The following is a 20,362-nucleotide window of genomic DNA, read 5'->3' as shown; positions in this document are numbered from 1 at the left end:
TGTTCTGAGCCCAGAACCAGCTGTTAGTTCAACTCCACCGAGCACCCCTTCCAGACCCAGTGACTGTGGTAACATCCATGTGTCGCCCAGCATTGGATGCCGCACAGGACTACTCAGAAAGCCCGTTACTAAGGTCATCCTCCTCTGCTGACGCCAGGGTACATTTTTTTTAGAATAGGAGGACACACAGTCCTCTTTTATTGTCATTTAGTAATGCATGCATTAAGAAATGATACAATGTTCCTCCAGAATGATATCACAGAAACACAAGACAAACCAAGACTAAAAAAACTGACAAAAACCACATAATTATTACATATAGTTACAACAGTGCAATCAATACCGTAATTTGATAAAGAACAGACCATGGGCATGGTAAAAAAATGTCTCAAAGTCTCTCAAAAGTCCCGTCATCTCACGCAGATGGTAGAAGGAAGAAAACTCTTCCTGCCATGAGTTTCCAGCGCCGCAAACTTGCCGGCGCAACATCCTGGAAGCACCTGACCACAGCCGACCCTTGAGTCCGTCCGAAAACTTCGAGCCTCCGACCAGCCCTCCAACACCGAGCACCAAACACCATCTCTACCGAGTGCTTCGACCCTAGCCCCGGCAACAGGCAATAGGCAAAGCCGAGGATTTGGGGCCTTCCCCTCCGGAGATTCTCAATCGCACAGTAGCAGCGGCAGCGAAGCAGGCATTTCAGAAGTTTCTCCAGGTGTTCCTCCGTGCTTCTCACGACTGTCTCCATCAAATCAGGATTGTACACCGCATCCTACTTCACAAATACGATATCAATTCGGAGCGGCCACACGCGCTGCGTCGCACTGCCATCGTCTCCTCCCCTCCTTGGGCCAGTTGTAGACTTTGACAATTTAACCTGTGGGCCTTCCTGCCAGATGAAAGGACGGCTAGTTGACCATCACAGCAGCAACAATGGAAAGATTAACATTCAACATGTTAACCTCCTCTCCCTCCCAAGTCATTACATTGCCCAGGGACATCCAAGGACAAAGAAATAGCATCACCCCGTAGATGCTGCTAGTGGTTGTCACATAAAGGGTGGGTTGATGCAATTGATGTTGATAGTCTGGGGTTTACTGTCCTCCAAGTGACATGTGGACTCAAAGAGATAAAAAGCTCCTTCAAAGCTGAAACATTTTGTGATTCTCTGATGTGTCCACAAGTCTGAGAAGAGCATGATGTCTCTGACATTTTTGTGAACCTGGAAGGAGAAAAGATACTCCTGAAGATGATTTCATTGAGGACCTGGAGAAGATCAGAGAGCGCAGCACAGGGAGGAAGGCATGGGTGGAGGGGAGAAATGAGAAATGGGGCTACAGTTTGTTGCTTGTTCTGCTGAACATTATGGGAATGCTATGTTGACAACAGAATGTGTGGCGACACTTGTGGGCTGTCCCAGCACATCCTTGGGTGTATTGATTGTTAGAAGAAATTTCACCAAAGACAAGATATAGGAGCAGAATTAGGCCATTTGGCCTATAGAGTCTGCTCTGCCATTTCATCATGGCTGATCCATTCCCCTCTCAGCCCCAATCTCCTGCCTCTCCCCATATCCCTTCATGCAGCCAATGACTCGACCTCCACAGCCGCCTGTGGCAATGAATTCCACAGATTCACCACCCTCTGGCTAAAGAAATTTCTCCGCATCTCCATTCTAAAAGAACATCCCCCTGTTCTGTGGCTGTCCTCTGGCCTTAGACTCCCACACCGTAGGGAACATCCTCTCCACATCCACTTTATCAATGCCTTTCAACATTCAATAGGTTTCAATGAGGTCATCCCTCATTCCAGTGAGTAGATTCCCAGAGCCGTCATATGAACCTTATATGACAAGGCTTTCAAATCCAGAATCATCTTTGTGAACCTCCTTTGAACCCTCTCCACTGTCAGCACATCCAAGTCCCTTTGCACCTGATATTTTTGAGTTTTCTCTCCATTTAGAAAATATTCTACGCTATTATTTCTTCTACCTAAGTGCATGACTGTACATTTCCTGATACTGTATTCCATCTGCCACTTGTCTGCCCATTCTGCTAATCTGTCGAAGCCCTTCTGCAGCCTCTCTGCTGCCGCAACACTACCAGTCCCTCCACCTATCTTCATATTCTCTGCAAACTTGGCCACAAAGCCATCAATTCCATTATCCAAATCTCTGACTGTAAAGTAAACAGAATCGGTCCCAACACAGATCCCTGTGTAACACCACTATCACCAATAGCCAACCAGAAAAACTTCCTTTATTTCCACTCTTTGCCTCCTGCTGTTCAGCCAATGCTCTATTCATGCTAGCATCTTTTCTATAATTCTATGCGCTCTTAACTTGTTGAGCAGCCTCATGTCTGGCAGAGGTCTTCTGAAAATCCAAGTACACAATACCCCACTGGTTCACTTTTGTCTCTCCTGTTTGTTATTTCTCCAAAAATTTCCAACAGGTTTGTCAGGCAAGATTTTCTCTTAAGGTAACTGTGGTAAACCATATATATGTTGTAACTGGGTTAACTGTCTGGAGACGCCCCTCTGCTGACTGCCCCTGTGGCTCCTCCCACAGAGTCCTGTATAAAAGTGATTTTGCCTTGCCCCTCCCCCTCAGTCAGGGGGCAGACACTCAGCATGGGGGTGGTATTGTACAGGGAATAAAAGCCTTTCAGTATTTTACCCAACTTCAGTCTTTTGGAGTTATTGAAGGCGCTTCGGTAACCATGCCTATTTTACCATAAGCTTCCAAGTATCCTTAAACCACATCCTGAAACAATCAACTCCAATATTTTCCCAACTACTGAGGTCAGACTAACTGGCCTATAATTTCCTTTTTACTGCCTCTCTTCTTTCTTGGAGTAACATTTCCAATTTTACAGTCCTCCAGGACCATGCCAGAATTGATTGATTCTTGAAAGATCATTACTAATGCCATCATAATCTCCTTATCATAGCCACCTCTTTTAGAGCCCTGAGGCATAGACCATCTAGTCCAGGTGACTTATCCACCTTCAGACTTTTCAATTTCCCAAGGTTAATGGCAACTTCACACACTTCTGCCCCCTGACACTCTCAAACTCCCTGCATACTGCTGGAGTCTTCCACAGTGAAGACTGGTGCAAAATACTTATTCAGTTCATCCGCCATTACTACCTCTCCAGCATCATTTTATCTACTCCCGCCTCTCTTTTACACTTCATGTATCTGAAGAAACTTTGGGTATCCTTTTTAATATTATTGGCTAGCTTCCCTTCGTATTCCATCTTTTCCTTCTTTATGACTTTTTTAGTTGCCTTCTGTTAGATTTTAAAATCCTCCCAATCCTCTAATTTCCCACTAATTTTTGCTCTACTTCATGTCCTGTCTTTGGATTCTCTTGTCAGCCACAGTTGTGTCAAACTGCCTTTAGAATACATCTTCTTCTTTGGGATGTATATATCGTGTGCCTGCCGTATTGCTCCCAGAAGTTCCGGCCATTGATGCTGCTGCCAATCAATTTTGGCCAGTTCCTCTCTCATGCCACTGTAATTCCCTTTACTCCACTGTAATACTGATACGTCTGACTTTAGCTTCTCCTTCTCAAATTGCATGGTGAATTCAATCATGTTATGATCACTGGCCCCTAAGGGTTTCTTTACCTGAAGCTCTCATATAACCGTATAACAATTACAGCACAGAAACAGGCCATCTCGGCCCTTCTAGTCTGTGCCAAACGTTTACTCTCACCTAGTCCCATCTACCTGCACTCAGCCTATAACCCTCCATTTCTTTCCTGTCCATATACCTATCCAATTTTTTTTTAAATGACAAAATCGAACCTGCCTCTACCACTTCTACTGGAAGCTCGTTCCACACAACTACCACCCTCTGAGTAAAGAAGTTCCCCCTTGTGGTACCCCTAAACTTTTGCCCCTTAACTCTCAACTCATGTCCTCTTGTTTGAATCTCCCCTACTCTCCATGGAAAAAGCCTATCCACATCAACTCTATCTACCCCCCTCATAATTTTAAATACCTCTATCAAGTTCCCCCTCAACCGTCTACGCTCCAAAGAATAAAGACCTAACTTTTGTTGACATCTTTCCTATAATTCAATGACCAGAACTGTACAATTTTAACATTACATCCCAACTCCTATACTCAATGTTCTGATTTATAAAGGCCAGCATACCAAAAGCTTTCTTCACCACCCTATCCACATGAGATTCTACCTTCAGGGAACTATGCACCATTATTCCTAGATCCCTCTGTTCTACTGCATTCCTCAATGCCCTACCATTTACCATGTATGTCCTATTTTGATTAGTCCTACCAAAATGTAGCACCTCACATTTATCAGCATTAAACCCCATCTGCCATCTTTCAGCCCACTCTTCTAACTGGCCCAAATCTCTCTGCAAGCTTTGAAAACCTACTTCATTATCCACAACACCACCTATCTTATTATCATCTGCATACTTACTAATACAATTTACCACCCCATCGTCCAAATCATTGATGTATATGACAAACAACATTGGACCCAGTACAGATCCCTGAGGCACACCACTGGTCACCGGCCACCAACCTGACAAACAGTTATCCACCACTACTCTCTGGCGTCTCCCATCCAGCCACTGCTGAATCCATTTTACTACTTCAATATTAATACCTAACGATTGAACCTTCCTAACTAACCTTCCGTGTGGGACCTTGTCAAAGGTCTTACTGAAGTCCATATAGACAACATCCACCGCTTTACCCTCGTCAATTTTCCTAGAAACCTCTTCAAGAAATTCAATAAGATTTGTCAAACATGACCTTCCACCCACAAATCCATGTTGACTGTTCCTACTCTGACCCTGTCTATCCAGATAATTATATATACTATCTCTAAGAACACTTTCCATTAATTTACCCACCACTAACGTCAAACTTACATGCCGATAATCGCTAGGTTTACTCTTGGAACCGTTTTTAAACAATGGAACCATATGAGCAATACGCCAATCCTCCGGCACCAATCCCGTTTCTAATGACATTTGAAATATTTCTGTCAGAGCCCCTGCTATCTCTACACTATCTTCCCTCAATGTCCTGGGGAATATCCTGTCAGGACCCAGAGACTTATCCACTTTTATATTCCTTAAAAGCGCCAGTACTTCCTCTTCTTTAATCATCATAGTTTCCGTACTACCCTACTTGTTTCCCTTACCTTACACAATTCAATATCCTTCTCCTTAGTGAATACCAAAGAAAAGAAATTGTACAAAATCTCCCCCATCTCTTTTGGCTCCTCACATACCTGTCCACTCTAATTCTCTAAGGCACCAATTTTATCCCTCACTATCCTTTTACTATTAATATAACTGTAGAAACCCTTTGGATTTATTTTTACTTTACCCGCCAAAGCAACCTCATATCTTCTTTTAGCTTTTCTAACCTCTTTCTTAAGACTCTTTTTACATTCTTTATATTCCTCGAGCACCTCATTTACTCCATGCTTCCTATATTTATTGTAGATCTCTCTCTTTTTCCGAACCAAGTTTCCAATATCCCTTGAAAACCATGGCTCTCTCAAACCTCTAACCTTTCCTTTCAACCTAACAGGAACATAAAGATTCTGCACCCTCAAAATTTCACCATTAAATGACCTCCATTCCTCTATTACATCCTTCTCATAAAACAAATTGTCCCAATCCACTCCTTCTAACTCCTTTCGCATCTCCTCAAAGTTAACCTTGCTCCAATTAAAAATCTCAACCCTGGGTCCAGTCCTATTCTTCTCCATAATTATATTGAAACTAATGGCATTGTGATCACTGGGCCTGAAGTGCTCCCCAACACATACCTCCGTCACCTGACCTATCTCAATCCCTAACAGAAGATCCAACACTGCCCCTTCTCTATTTGGTACCTCTATGTATTGCTGCAAAAAACTATCCTGCATACATTTTACAAATTCCAAACCATCCAGCCCTTTTACAGAATGGGCTTCCCAGTCTATGTGTGGAAAATTAAAATCTCCCACAATCACAACCTTGTGCTTACTACAAATATCTGCTATCTCCTTACAAATTTGCTCCTCCAATTCTCGCTCCCCATTATGTGGTCTATAATACACCCCTATAAGTGTTACTACCTTTCCCATTTCTCAATTTCACCCAAATAGCCTCCCTAGACGAGCCCTCTACTATATCCTGCCAAAGCACCGCTGTTATATTTTCTCTGACAAGCAATGCAACACCTCCACCTCTTGCCCCTCCTATTCTATCACACCTGAAGCAACAAAATCCAAGAATATTTAGTTGCCAATCACACCCTTCCTGCAACCATGTTTCACTAATAGCTACAACTTCATATTTCCAGGTATCAATCCATGCTCTAAGCTCATCCACCTTTCTTACAATGCTCCTAGCATTAAAATAGATGCATTTAAGAAACGTTCCACCTCTTACTCTCTGTTTATCCCTAATGGTGCAAACAACTTTATTATCTTTTTCTTCCTTCTCCCCTACATCTTCGGTCTGAGCACTCTCCTCCTCTGTCACCTGCCTATCCTCCTTTACACATTGTCCACTAGCTTTCTCTATTTGTGAACTAACCTCCTCTCTCCTAGTCTCTTCAATTTGATTCCCACCCCCCAACCATTCTAGTTTAAAGTCTCCCCAGTAGCCTTCACAAATCTCCCCGCCAGGATATTGGTCCCCTTAGGATTCAAGTGCAACCTGTCCTTTTTGTACAGGTCACACCTGCCCAAAAGAGGTCCCAGTCATCCAGAAACTTGAATCCCTGCCCCCTGCTCCAATCCCTCAGCCACGCATTTATCCTCCACCTCATTCCATTCCTACTCTCACTATCGCGTGGCACAGGCAGTAATCCCGAGATTACTACCTTTGCGGTCCTTCTTCTCAACTCCCTTCCTAACTCCCTATATTCTCCTTTCAGGACCTCTCCCCTTTTCCTACTTGTGTCATTGGTACCTATATGTACCACGACCTCTGGCTCCTCACCCTCCCACTTCAGGACATCTTGGACGCAATCAGAAACATGCCGGACCCTGGCACCAGGGAGGCAAACTACCATCCAGGTCTCCGACTGCGTCCACAGAATCGCCTATCTGACCCCCTAACTATCGAGTCCCCTATTACAACTGCCCTCCTCTTCCTTTCCCTACCCTTCTGAGCTACAGGGCCGGACTCTGTGCCGGAGGCACGGCCACTGTCGCTTTCCCCAGGTAAGCTGTCCCCCCCCCCAACAGTACTCATACAGGAGTACTTATTGTCAAGGGGCACAGCCACCGGGGTACTCTCTAGTACCTGACTCTTCCCCTCCCCCCTCCTAACCGTGACCCACTTGTCTGCCTCTCGTGGCCCCGGTGTGACCACCTGCCTGTAACTTCTCTCTATCAATTCCTCACTCTCCCTGACCAGACAAAGGTCATCGAGCTGCAGCTCCAGTTCCCTAACACGGTCCCTTAGGAGCTGCAGCTCAGTGCACCTGGCGCGGATGTGGACGTTCGGGAGGCTAGGAGGCTCCAGGACCTTCCACATCCGTCACTGAGAACAGCAAGCTGCCCTCACACTCATACTTACCTCTTTCCTCAAATAACAGGAAAAATTGAAAACTAAACCTACGCCTTGCCCATTTCCACCTAAGCCCGTTGAGCCAAAGCCCTTATGCTTTCACTCTGCTCCAGGCTCACTCCGCTGCCCGCTGTATAAGGCTGTGTACCTCTTATATCTTCCACATTTCATTGCCCGATGTCACACGCCTGCACAGTCCTACCTCTCTGAACACCGATGATAAGAAGAAAAAATCAAAATGGTTTCTGCCGCACTCCCGCTCCGATTATCAGACTTCCTTCTTGAATCAACTCCAATCCGTTTCACAGCACCCAATCCAGAATAGTTGTTCTCCTAGTGGGCTTGACTACAAGCTGCTCTAAGAAGCCTTCTTGTAGTTGTTCCAGAAATTCCCCTTCTTGGGATCCAGCACCATCCTGCTTTTTCCAATCTACCTGTATATTGAAACAATGAGGTTAGGGGTGTGTTTTTCTGTGTGTGTGTGTGTGCGTGTGTGTACCTCGATGATCTGGAATGTTGTCTCAGCTTTCTGAGTCAGATTATCCACTCACTCTGTGCTGTTTTCAGGAAACCGTACCTAATCTATGTCCCTTTCTTCACTGCAAATTCACCATGCTTTTCCGCATGTGATTTACCTGACAAGTAACCACATTTACAGCATGGGGCATCCAGTGCGGGGGCCACACATTTTGCCTAGCACAGGCCGTACGCTAGTTTCCCCATGTCCTGTCCCTGCTCCTGATATGCTATGGGTGGGCTTGATACCCAACCTGATTTTCTTAAAATAAATAAGTTCATGGACTAGGGCACAGCATTCCCAAGAGGAAACTGTGAAATAACTTCTCTTAATTACACTTCCCTGACCTCCCTTAGAATGCATTGTGTGATGCCAGATAATCATCCTGGAACATAGTTGTTTATCTGATTTTCCAGCCTCTATTTTAAAATGCCTATAAATACTTTACCAAGAGGGCAGGAAATTTTCAGTATCCAATGCCATACCTTAATCCTCATGTAGAGGTTCCAATAGGTATGTTTAATGTCAGAGAAGTGTATTCAATATACATCCTGAAGTTCTTTTTCTTTGCAAACATCCGCAACAGCAGAGGGGTGCCCCAATGAACGAGCGACAGTTAAATGTTAGAACCTCAAAGCCCCCACACATCAATGACAAAGCGACGACCCCACCACCCCCTTCCCCACCAGCAAAATAGCATCGGCACACTCTGCTCCCACACCCCCCCACCCTCAAGCATTCAAGTGTGCAGCAACACGTCAATAAAGAGAGCAATAAACAGAGCCTGTTTGCCTGTTTCCTTAATCAGCTCAGGAATACCCCATGTGTATGCTTCCGTTCCATTTCCTCAGTTGCTTGCATTGAACACTTCCCATTCCAGGGATGTTAGATTGTGGTCTGTTGTTCAGTTACTGTCCCTTATAGCCCTCCAAAGTTTCAGAATTGGACAGTAATATGTGCAAAAGGGTGAGTGTGGTTTGATTGTGCAAAAAGTGTAAATTCATAACTGCATGTATCCCAGTAGAAGAGCTGCCAACTGCCTACGCACAGCTGCCCAGCAGCATAACCCCATCCCTCACACACAGATACACTCACACGCATGCATGCACATACCCACATGTACACACGTACATGCATGCACATACCCACATGTACACACGTACATGCACGCACACACACATGCATCATGCGTACACACGTACATGTACGCACAAACGCACACACACACATGCATCATGCGTACACACGTACATGCATGCACAAACGCACACACACACATGCATCATGCGTACACATACAGGCATGCACACAACACAAACGCACGCACACACGCAGAGCACAATGGAGACTAAGATGGTCACAACATTGCCGACAGGCCGAGGGGGGACAGTTGACTCACCGAGGTGTAGATGACAGCAGGCGAAGAGCTAGCAAATGGATAGGATGGTCAGCATAAGCATGATGGGCTGAAGGGCCTGTTTCTATACTCTATGACTCTGCCTCCATGAGCGGAGGGCCAGAGCTCCGTACCATCATTTCCACTGACAGACTTGAACCACCCCTGCTCCGTAATGTACTATTGAAACAACACTGATTTGACCCTTTTTCTGACGTCCAGTTTGACCGAAGGATCTGCTCCAGGCCTCACCCACAATGCAGCTCTGGGGGGATGGCGTACTGGACAATAGAGCTGTGTGCAGATCTATCTACAGTATAATGTACCAGAACGCTCTAAGTGGACAATGGAGCTGTGTGCAGAACTATCTGCAGTATAATGTACCAGAACGCTTCAGTGGAGTGGTTGAGTGCACATGTTGGTGAAGTGGTATTGGGGATATAAAGTTATCCAGCCAGTCGGTAGGAAGACACTCATGTCACTCCTGCCCCCAGTTATTCCAGCTTTCCCCATGATTCTGCAGCCTTGCAAACCTTCTGACTAATGATTTTATCTCACTCCCATGGTAACCAAAATAGACACCAAAATAATATTTATAGAGCACGACTAGACTGGGCAGGGAAGTGATTAGACTGAACAAACCTGGCCTGCCCTCATCCCTGAACAGACCGTCCGCCATGGAATGGCTGGAATGCATGGGAATTCTGCTCCATCCCATCTGCTGCCGAGACCAGTGATCTTTAACTGTTGTGTGATTCGGTTGCAGAATCACGGCACCAAGGAAAGAGGTTGACACTGAGCTGAGACTAAAGTTCAGCTACAGAACTGAAGATGTGCTGTGCTGAGCCCACTGCTTAAATATAGGTCAATCTGAGGGAGTGGGATTAGACTGAATGGCGAACTGAGGTGCGAGCAGGCTCTGGATCTGTTTCAATCAGCAGTGCTCAGTTCCAAGGAGTTAGTTTCATGTTAAATTTCAACTGGCTCAATTTCTGCTGCTGAGTACAATCAGCAAAAGCATTTCATGATCTGCCACCACCTCCCCGCTGATCTTCCACGCCTTCAGCTTAGATTGTAAAATTAAACCTGATCATTTCAAATAATCTTTCATTTTTCTTGTTCTCTTTTGCTTTTCTGTTTTGTATTTCTCTGCTTTTTATCCTCTTCTGTCTCCAGTTTTTACAGTCTTCATTGCCTTGCAGCCATCCCCAACCACAGACAAAACTCTTGATCTCTTCACCCTGCCCCCACCCCCACACTGCAACTTACACACTTTTTGTCTCACTTCTCCACAGGGCAGGGTTCTTGACCAGAGCTCTGTTTCTCTCTCCACTGATGCTGCCTGACCTGCCGAACATTTTCAGCTTTGCCTTTTTGTTTCTTGTAAACTTTCAGCTTCTGCATTTTTCTTTTTAGAATCAGGTTTATTATGTGTCATGAAACTTGTTAATTTAGCAGCAGCAGTACAATACATGAAATTATAGAAAGAAAAAAGATAAATAAATAAGTAAATCGTTTACAGTAAGTACATACATGTATATTAAATAGTTGAAAATGGTGCAAAAACAGAAACAATATGTAATTTTTAAAAAATGAGGTCGTGTTCATGGGTTCAATGTCCATTTAGGAATCGGATGGCAGACGGGAAGAAACTGTTGCTGAATCGCTGAGTGTGTGACTTCAGGCTTCTGTACTTCCTTCCTGATGGCAACAGTGAGAAGGCATCATGCCCTGGGTGATGGGGATCCTTAGTAATGAACGCCACCTTTCCCACGTTCCTTAACATATCACCTCGACAATTCCTTCTCTCAGTTGTCCCCACCATTGCAGTAGATGTTCACCTCCGGATCAGAATAGCGAGCACTTATTCAGATTCAGGTTGCAAAGAAACTCCTTGTTTCCATGAAGTTCACAGAGTAAACAGTATACACTGTAGTAAATAAATAAGAACAATACAACAGAATTGTTCAGCCTGCCTTAACTCCATCTACAAGCTTACAGATGACGGCATGGACTGCATCTTAAATAGCAATGTCGGAGTACAGGAAGGAGGGAGACACCCTAGTGACATGGTGTCATGACAACAACCTTCCCCCTCAATGTCAGCAAAACAATAGAACTGGCCATTGACTTCAGGAAGAGGGGGAAGTGTTCTTGGTCCGGTGTTGGGGTTGAGAGGGTTAAATTCTTCAGGTTCCTTGGTGTGAACATCAACAACAGCAAGTGGAGGTGAGAATCTGATCGGAGAAGACAGTGGGCCATGAAAGAAAGGGAAGGAGGAGGGGCAACAGGGGGAGTTGATGGGCTGGTGAGGAGATGACAGGGTATCCAGAATGGGGAATGGAAACAGGGAGAAGGCGAAAGGGGCAGGAGAAGTTACCAGAAGTTAGAGAAGTTGATGTTCACGCTACCAGGTTGGAAGTTACCCAGACATAATATGAGGTGTTTCTCCTCCAACCTGAGTGTGACCTCACTGTGGCAGGAGAGGAGACCATGGACGGAAACGTCGGAATGGGAATGGGAACTCAAAATGGGATATCCCATCTTTTGTAGCGGACAAAGTGAAGGAACTTGACGAAGCGGTCCCCCAATCTGCAGCCAATCCATTGGTGATACCCTGTCATTTGGAGGTAGTTGTCACCATGATCTGAAGTTACAGCAGCATCTACTGCAATGAGGGTAAAAAGCTGTCGGCCAACCTGGGACCGACAATAACACTGCATAAGTAACCCTTTCCACAGGCGCTGCCTGACGTGCTGAGTATTTTCTGTTTTTGTTTCAGCAGGAGCTTTTAACAGGAAGTAGAAGTGGGAGAACTCCACCATGGATGCCTGTGAAGGGAGGAGAGTTGGGCACAGGGCTAACAACCGCAACCCCAACCCCATCCTAGAGGTACTGAACTGCCAACAGAAGCTCCGAAGACCTCATCCCTGGGAGAGGAAGGATCTTCACCTGGAAGATGTACAAATTTGTATGGTGAGAGCGGAAGCCACAGGAGAACCTTCGGCCCAGGACAGAGGACTCAGGCCTATGCCCCAGTCGGGGTGAGGTGCTCAGGAAGAAGAAGAAGAAAAGAAGGAGAAGAGGAAGGATGAAGATCAGAAATCTGTCAACAAGGAGAAATTGCAATGCAGAACTAATTTGTCTCTTTGTGGTTGTGGTCTTTTGCTCAGAAACACTGAACCAGAACTAATGTGTTTCTTTGTGGTTCCATAGCCCTTTGTGACTGAAGTGGTTGTGTGATAGCCTCCAACTCGACTCACCATACCGAATCGAAGAAAATGATTTGAAAACACTGCTGATTGTACAACACAGTGCTCACATTATTTTAATTTGAGATCATCAAAGACACATCAGGTTCCAATTACAGACAGACTTTGATAAGTTTGGATCTCATCTGCCAAAAAATAGCTTGGCTCAGAATTAAAATCCATCATGATTACTGTACAAAGTTGCAGCCACTTTTAAAATCCATCATGATTACCATGCGAAGTTAGAGCCGCTTTTACTACATTCTTTTGAACCACAGAATATCGAATCATATGTTACAACGGAAGTCAACGCATCAGATATTGAACAGATTTCTTCACATCAGGGCTGTCACTAATCAGGTTCACTTTACATACCATCAATGTTGAACCTCTCAAACATAGAATACAAAGCAGGCAGAGAACAGATGCATGGCCCCTACACTGGTTACTCAGCAGAGATTCACAATTGACTCATTAAGCTGTAAACACAAGAGGTTCTGCAGATGCTGGAAATTCAAAGCAACACATGCAAAATGCTGGAGGAACTCAGCAGGTCAGGCAGCATCCATGGAGGGGAATAAACAGTCGACGTGGGTTGAGAGGGGGGATGAGGTGTGAAGCCGGGAGTTATTTTGTGTACAGTATTTAAAATTGATTTGGTTGAAAGCTCAAGAGCTAAGAGCAAGGAGAGGTAAACGCTCCCCTGTACAATGCCCGTGCTGCTGAATCAGTGTTCCTTCATGTTGAACACTATCTGGTAGGAGCACTGGACAAGGGTAAAGAGTGTCCTCTGGGATGGGACAACAGTGCACTAGAGTGCTCAGTAAGGTTGTGTTCATAGGTTCACGGACCCTTCCAACACCCGATACCAGCGGGGAAGAAGCCGTTCCTGAAATGCTGAGTGTGTGCCTTCATGGCTTCTGTACCTCCTATCTGATGGTAGCAATGAGAAGAGACAATAGACAATAGGTGCAAGAGTAGGCCATTCGGCCCTTCAAGCCAGCACCACCATTCACTGTGATCATGGCTGATCATCCACAATCAGCACCCAGTTCCTGCCTTATCCCCATATTCCTTGACTGCGCTATCATTAAGAGCTCTATCTAACTCTTCCTTGAAAGCGTCCAGAGAATTGGCCTCCACTGCCTTCTGAGGCAGAGCCTTGAGTGGTGGGGGTCCTTAATGATGGATACCGCCTTTTGAAGATGTCTTGTATGGTAGGGATGCTAGTGCCTGTGATGGAGCTGGCTGAGTTTACAACCCTCTTCAGCTTGTTCCAATTCTCTGCAGTGGCCCCTCCATACCAGTCGGTGATGCAACCAGTAAGAATGCCCTCCGCAGTAAATCTGTAGAAATTTGCTAGTCTTTTTCATGCCACATCTCCACAAGCTCCTAATGAAGTATTGCCATTGGCGTGCCTTCTTTGTAATTGCATCAATATGTTGGCCCCAGGATAGATCTTCAGAGATGTTGACCCCCAGGAGCTTGAAACTGCTCACCCTTTCCACTGTTGACCCCTCGATGAGGACTGGTGTGTGTTCCCTCAACTTCCCCTTCCTGAAGTCCAGAATTGACTGCTTGGCCCGACTGACCTTGAGTGTAAGGTTGTCTCACGGCCAACCTCCTGAGGCAGTGGATCAGACAGATTTAGCAGCTCAGAACCGGGCATCAATAAGACATTACAGGCTTCAGTGTTCTTGCACACTTATGTAATCACAAAGCCGACATATTCCTCATTCTATTACATCCAAGGCAGGGAATTAACCTGCGGTCAATGAGTTCCAAAGTACTGGAATGGAATCAAGAGACTGATAAGAATAAATAATTACTAAAAGTTCAATGGGGGAGGAACACTAGTTCTGCTGTTTGTAGGAACCAATATATGTACGTACAATGTCAGATTTTCGCATTTGTAATAAGCATTTTATGGGAGTTTATTCATATGTAGGGGTTCCCATAAACTGGGCATTCATTACCCGGGGGCAACTTCTACTTTGTTACCATCTGTCTAATAAAACTTGCAAGACACTATTGTGTCTTCAAGTTCATTGGGCAGAAGTCTGAGCTCTCACAGTTTGAAAAGGTGAAATATTCACAGCCACAAGGCAAAAGAGTCCAACACCCCTTCAACAACCATCACGCTGGAAAAACTTAGCAGATCAAGCAGCATCTGTGGAAAGAAAGGAGTCATCGATGTTTCAGGTTGAAACTCTGCATCGGAACCGATTTCCTTCTGTAGGATTCTGACAAGGCAGGCTGGTCAGTACCTACGGGATCCCTGGGAGAATGGCCGATCGGATCTGTAAATGTCTCTGTAAGCAGGAAGCAGACAGCAATGACTGAGTGCCTCATGACAGGCGCCGGTTCTAAGTTTGGCTCAGTTCATTGCTCCTTTGTTCTTTGCGTGTGTTTAATGATCTATAAATAAGTGTAAGGTTCATGTTAAAGAGACCTCACTGAAACATATTCATTTTGTATAGACCTTCACAGGTTATCTGCAAAGTCAATGTTTCCTCTCGATGAGTCTGGAGCCAGGGAGAAGCTCTTCAGGACAGGGTTGAGAGGAAAATTCTTGACCTAGAGAGCAATAAACCTTCAGAATTTCTCTACCATAAGGTATGGGTTTCAACCAGTGAGAAGTATCAGTAACATTTTAGATTATAAGAGAACTGAGGAATTAAGGGCATAGTGTCTAAGGTGAAGAATCAGAAGTTCAATATGTGATGGTGTAGCAGGTACAATGGACCAAATGGCCTCCTTCTACCACTGCTCCTTGGGTCCTTATGAGGCCTGGATGGAGTCAGTAGAAGGGGCTGCCATTTCTACTAACTTAGGGGTCTAACTGCCTTCTCAGTTCTACTAGCTCAGCCTCCAGTCCCAGGGCTTTGATACTAAAACCAGTCTCAGGCTATAACTTGCCTGCCCGTGCCCACGTTACCTGTTGATATACAAACCCAAGAACAGAGAAGGGGAACGGGGAGGAGTGGAACGAGAGCGCAGGAGCAAGGCCGTGCCAGAAGTGTTCATCTAGACCAGGGGTGGCCAACCTTTCACATTCCATGCATCAACTTTTTCACTCATGAGTTCAGATGCGCCATACAACTCTTGTACCCCCACAATTCTTGTAAAAATGTTAATATAAAAACAACCGCATCTGAACTCGTGCGTAAAAAACTGACACATGGAATGTAAAAGGTTGGCCACCCCTGACCTAGGTAAACGCAGGAGGTTGCTGCAGCAATGTGAGGCAGACGCTGGTGTTGGACACAACCACACAGACTCACTGAACGGATGGGTTAAAGAAAGTGGTTCAGGTACAGGGCAACGTTGTCCTCACTTCCTGGCAAAGCTGAAATCCACCTCCCATCACCAGGAGCTTGGAGATGGAGTGATTATAATCACCCTTTCAACATCTGGATGTAATTGGCTTATTTTGAAATATAAATGTCCGCTGTGCTGAGTTATCTGGAATCAAGAATGCACTCCAAATGAATCAGACTACTTGATACCCTGTACCACTGCAAAGCAGCACTGGCCGATACTAATTTATTGCAAGTGAGTTAATGTGAAGGAATGATGTGATTGTCTGGGTTGAAAACAAGGAATTCAGGGGCACTTAGCATCTGTGAGGAGCGAAACAGAGATTTCGTTTCAGGTCAATAGCTCTTCATCTGACATGGGGGGTGTGAGGGTAACTGCTGTCACCTGACACAGGGGTTGAGGAGTAATTGCAGTCGGCTCAGGAAACCAAGTTCACGTTCTTACAAACCCATTAGTGTAGGGAATGCTTGCACAGGGTTTTAATTTGAGCTTTTAGTGTCCTTGAGCTTGCATTGGGACAAGTAACAAGCACAAAGCTCCCAACAAAACATCCTTTATTAAAGGCAGTCAACACTCTACCGACAGCTCTGGCCGACACAACAGTGTATCAAAAGTTTTACCACACTGAAGTTTCAACCACACATAGTTGGTAAAGTTGGTAAATTTACAACCACATTCAGTTAGTCAAGTTACAACTGCACACAGTTGGTAAAGTTACTACACACATTTGATACAGTTACAACTACACATAGTTGGTAAAGTTACAACTAAACACAGTCAGTGAAGTTACACGCACACTCATAAATACTACAAGTATGCCAAAGATAGCAAAAGTGAGCTTTTCACTGCATTTAACCCACACTGTATCAGCCATTGATGGAAGTGCAGAGAAAAATTTAATCTGTATTTAAACCACTCTGTGCTTATTCCCTCTGAAGTCACTGGATAGAGAAGACATTTTATTGCATCTAATCTGTGCTGTAATGTTTCTAAGAATGTTTGATCATACAGTAACTTGCATAGTTCCATGTAACTTCTCTAGGAATGTTTGATAGGATTGTCTCGTACTTATGTTTTGCCCCATTTCTACTCTGGGAGTGCTTGATTCAACAATATAGAAGAAACTTTAATCTGCACTTAATCACGCTCTCTCCTCCCCAGCAAGTGATTGGAAGGCCTAATCGATACTGTAACTACTCCTGAAATATTTGAGTGAAAAGGTGGGGAGGGGTTTGCCCTACTTTAAACAAGCTAACTTACTTTGTGAGTTTTAAGACCTTGAGTCCCTAAGGCAAAGGAGCAAAATGAGGCTACTCGGCCCATCGAGTCTCTCCACCATTCCATCATGGCTGATTTATTATCCTTCTCAACCATCATTCTTCTGTCTTCTCCCTGTAACCTTTGACACCCTGACTAACTGAGAATCTATCAAACTCAGTTTTAAGTATACTCAATAACTTGGCCTCTACAGCCGTCCACGGCAATAAATTCCACAGATTCACCACCCTCTGGCTAAAGAAATTCCCTTTCATCTCCGTTCTAAATGGACATCTCTCTATTCTGAGGCTGTACCCACTCACCCACTACAGGAAACATCCTCTCCACATCCACTCTGCCTGGGCCTTTCAATATTCCAGAGGTTTTGATGAGATCCCCCCCTACCCCACCCTAACTCCTTCTAAACTCCAGTGAGTACAGGCGCAGAGCTATCAAAGACTTCATCCATTAACTCTTTCATTCCCAAAATCATTCTCATGGGCCTCCTCAGGACCCTCTCCAATGGCAGCACTTCTTTTCTTAGATAAGAGGCCCAAAACTGCTCACAAAACTCCAGGTGCGGTCTGACTGATGCCTTATAAAGCCTCAGCCTTATATTCTAGTCCTCTTGAAATGAATGCTAACTTTGCATTTGCCATCTCAACTTGCAAGTTATCCTGCTTTGCACTTCTGATTTTTGAATTTCCTTCCCGTTTAGAAAACATTTTATGCTTTTATTCTGACGGGACATTGTAAAGGGTGTTTTTTTAAAAAACTGCAGAAAATAGAAACATTAAATACTAGCAAGTCAGGCTGCACCATTGGGAAGTGAAACAGCTTTATGTTTTATGAAATGATTAACACTTTAAGTCCGACTCCTTTTCTCAGAACTTCATTAGTGTGAAGGAGAGCTACTTTATTTCCAGCCTCATAGCTGTCCTGGGAGTGTTTGATGGATGGATGTAGTAAGAGATTTCCCCGCTATATAATCTGTATTTTACATTTCCATCGGGATTGTTATGTTCAGCTGGATTCTTCCAGTCGATGAGCTGAAGAAAGAATTGTTTTGGACTGTTCTGAGTTTGGAGGGCTCTGTTTGGCAGCAGCAGACTAAAAATGGAAAAAATCCATAGAAAATAATAAATACAGCCAAGCCCATCACAGACAAAGCCCCGTCCAAAACTGAGCACATGCATAAGGAGTGCTGCCACAAGAAATCAGTATCCATCATTGAGGACCCCCACCTTCCAACCCATGCTCTCTTCTCACTGCTACCATCAGGCAGAAGGTACAGGAGCCTCAGGTCCCACACCACCAGACTCATGAACAGTTATGACTACACAGCCATCTGGCTCTTGAATGAGCATGGGTAACTTCACTCACTTCAACTCTGAACTGTTTACACAACCTACAGGTTCACTTGCAAGGACTCTACTCATGACATTGTCATTACTGAGGAGAAGGACCGTAGGAAGCTGGAAAGCCTGAAGGTGAATGAGTCACCTGGACCAGATGGACCACACACCAGGGTTCTGAAAAAGGTAGCTAAGGAGATTGTGGAGGCATTAGTAATAGCCTTTCAATAATTGCTAGGTTCTGGAATGGGCCTGGATGACAGGAAAATTGCAAATGTCACTCCACTCTAAGAAGGGGGAGAGGCAGAAGAAAGGCAATTATAGACCAGTTAGTCTGACTTCAGTGGTTGGAAAGTTGGTGGAGTCCATTATTAAGGACAGGGTATGAGGCACATGATTAAAGAGGCCAAAGGGAGTATGGTTTCCTTAAGGCAAGTACTGCCTGACAAATCCGTTGGAATTCCTTGAGGAAATAACGGGCAGGATAGACAAAGGAAAGTCAGTGGATGCTGTTTACTTGGGTTTTCAGAAGGCCTTTGACAAGGTTCTGCTCATGAGGCTGCTTAACAAGATAAGAGCCCATGGTATTAGAGGAAAGACATCAGCAAGGATAGAAGTTTGACTGACTGGCAGGAAGTAAAGTATGGGAATAAAGGAGGCCCTTTCTGGTTGGCTGCAGGGGCCGGTGTTGTTTTCACATCGAATGTCAATGATTTGGATGATGGGATTGATAGCCTCGTGGCCAGGCTTACGCACGATATGGAGGTAGGTGGATGGGTAGGTAATGTTGAGGAAGTACAGTGTCTGCAGAAGGACAGAGAGATTGGGAGAATGGACAACGAAGTGGCAGATGGAATATAGTGTGGGGAAGTGCATGGTCATACACTTTGATAGAATGAATAAAGGCATGGACTATTTTCTAAATGGGAAGAAAATTCAAACATCAAAAGTGCAAAGGGACTTGGGATTCCGTGTGCAGAATTTGCTAAAGATTAGCTCGCAGGTCTAGTTGGTGGTGAGGAAGGCAAATGTTATGCTAGCATTGATTTCAAAAGGACTAGAATACAAAAGCAGAGATGTGATGCTGAGGCTTTATAAGGCGTTGGTCAGACCACACTCGGAGTATCGTGCGCAGATTTGTGCCCCTTAACTAAGAAAAGATAGAAACATAGAAACATAGAAAATGGGTGCAGGAGTAGGCCATTCGGCCCTTCGAGCCTGCACCGCCATTTATTATGATCATGGCTGATCATCCAACTCAGAACCCCGCCCCAGCCTTCCCTCCATACCCCCTGACCCCCGTAGCCACAAGGGCCATATCTAACTCCCTCTTAAATATAGCCAATGAACTGGCCTCAACTGTTTCCTGTGGCAGAGAATTCCACAGATTCACCACTCTCTGTGTGAAGAAGTTTTTCCTCATCTCGGTCCTAAAAGGCTTCCCCTCTATCCTCAAACTGTGACCCCTCGTTCTGGGCTTCCCCAACATCGGGAACAATCTTCCTGCATCTAGCCTGTCCAATCCCTTTAGGATCTTATACGTTTCAATCAGATCCCCCCTCAATCTTCTAAATTCCAACGAGTACAAGCCCAGTTCATCCAGTCTTTCTTCATATGAAAGTCCTGCCATTCCAGGAATCAATCTGGTGAACCTTCTTTGTACTCCCTCTATGGCAAGGATGTCTTTCCTCAGATTAGGAGACC

General features: G+C 44.8%; 1 long non-coding RNA gene across 1 annotated transcript in view; it reads right to left on the bottom strand.

Moving 5' to 3' along the window:
* Positions 1 to 390: 390 nt before the first annotated feature.
* Positions 391 to 20,362, bottom strand: part of LOC140190563 (uncharacterized) — a 48,223-nt gene continuing 28,251 nt past the window's right edge. The window contains exons 2-3 of the long non-coding RNA XR_011883634.1: positions 7,764 to 7,995; positions 391 to 1,222 (exon numbers count right to left, since the gene is read on the bottom strand). This is a non-coding gene — a long non-coding RNA (uncharacterized lncRNA). The remainder of the gene's footprint in view (positions 1,223 to 7,763; positions 7,996 to 20,362) is intronic.

The sequence above is a fragment of the Mobula birostris genome, chromosome 30 (assembly GCF_030028105.1).
Source record: "Mobula birostris isolate sMobBir1 chromosome 30, sMobBir1.hap1, whole genome shotgun sequence".
Lineage (NCBI taxonomy): Eukaryota > Metazoa > Chordata > Chondrichthyes > Myliobatiformes > Myliobatidae > Mobula > Mobula birostris.
This window is presented reverse-complemented; position numbering and strand designations above follow the sequence as displayed.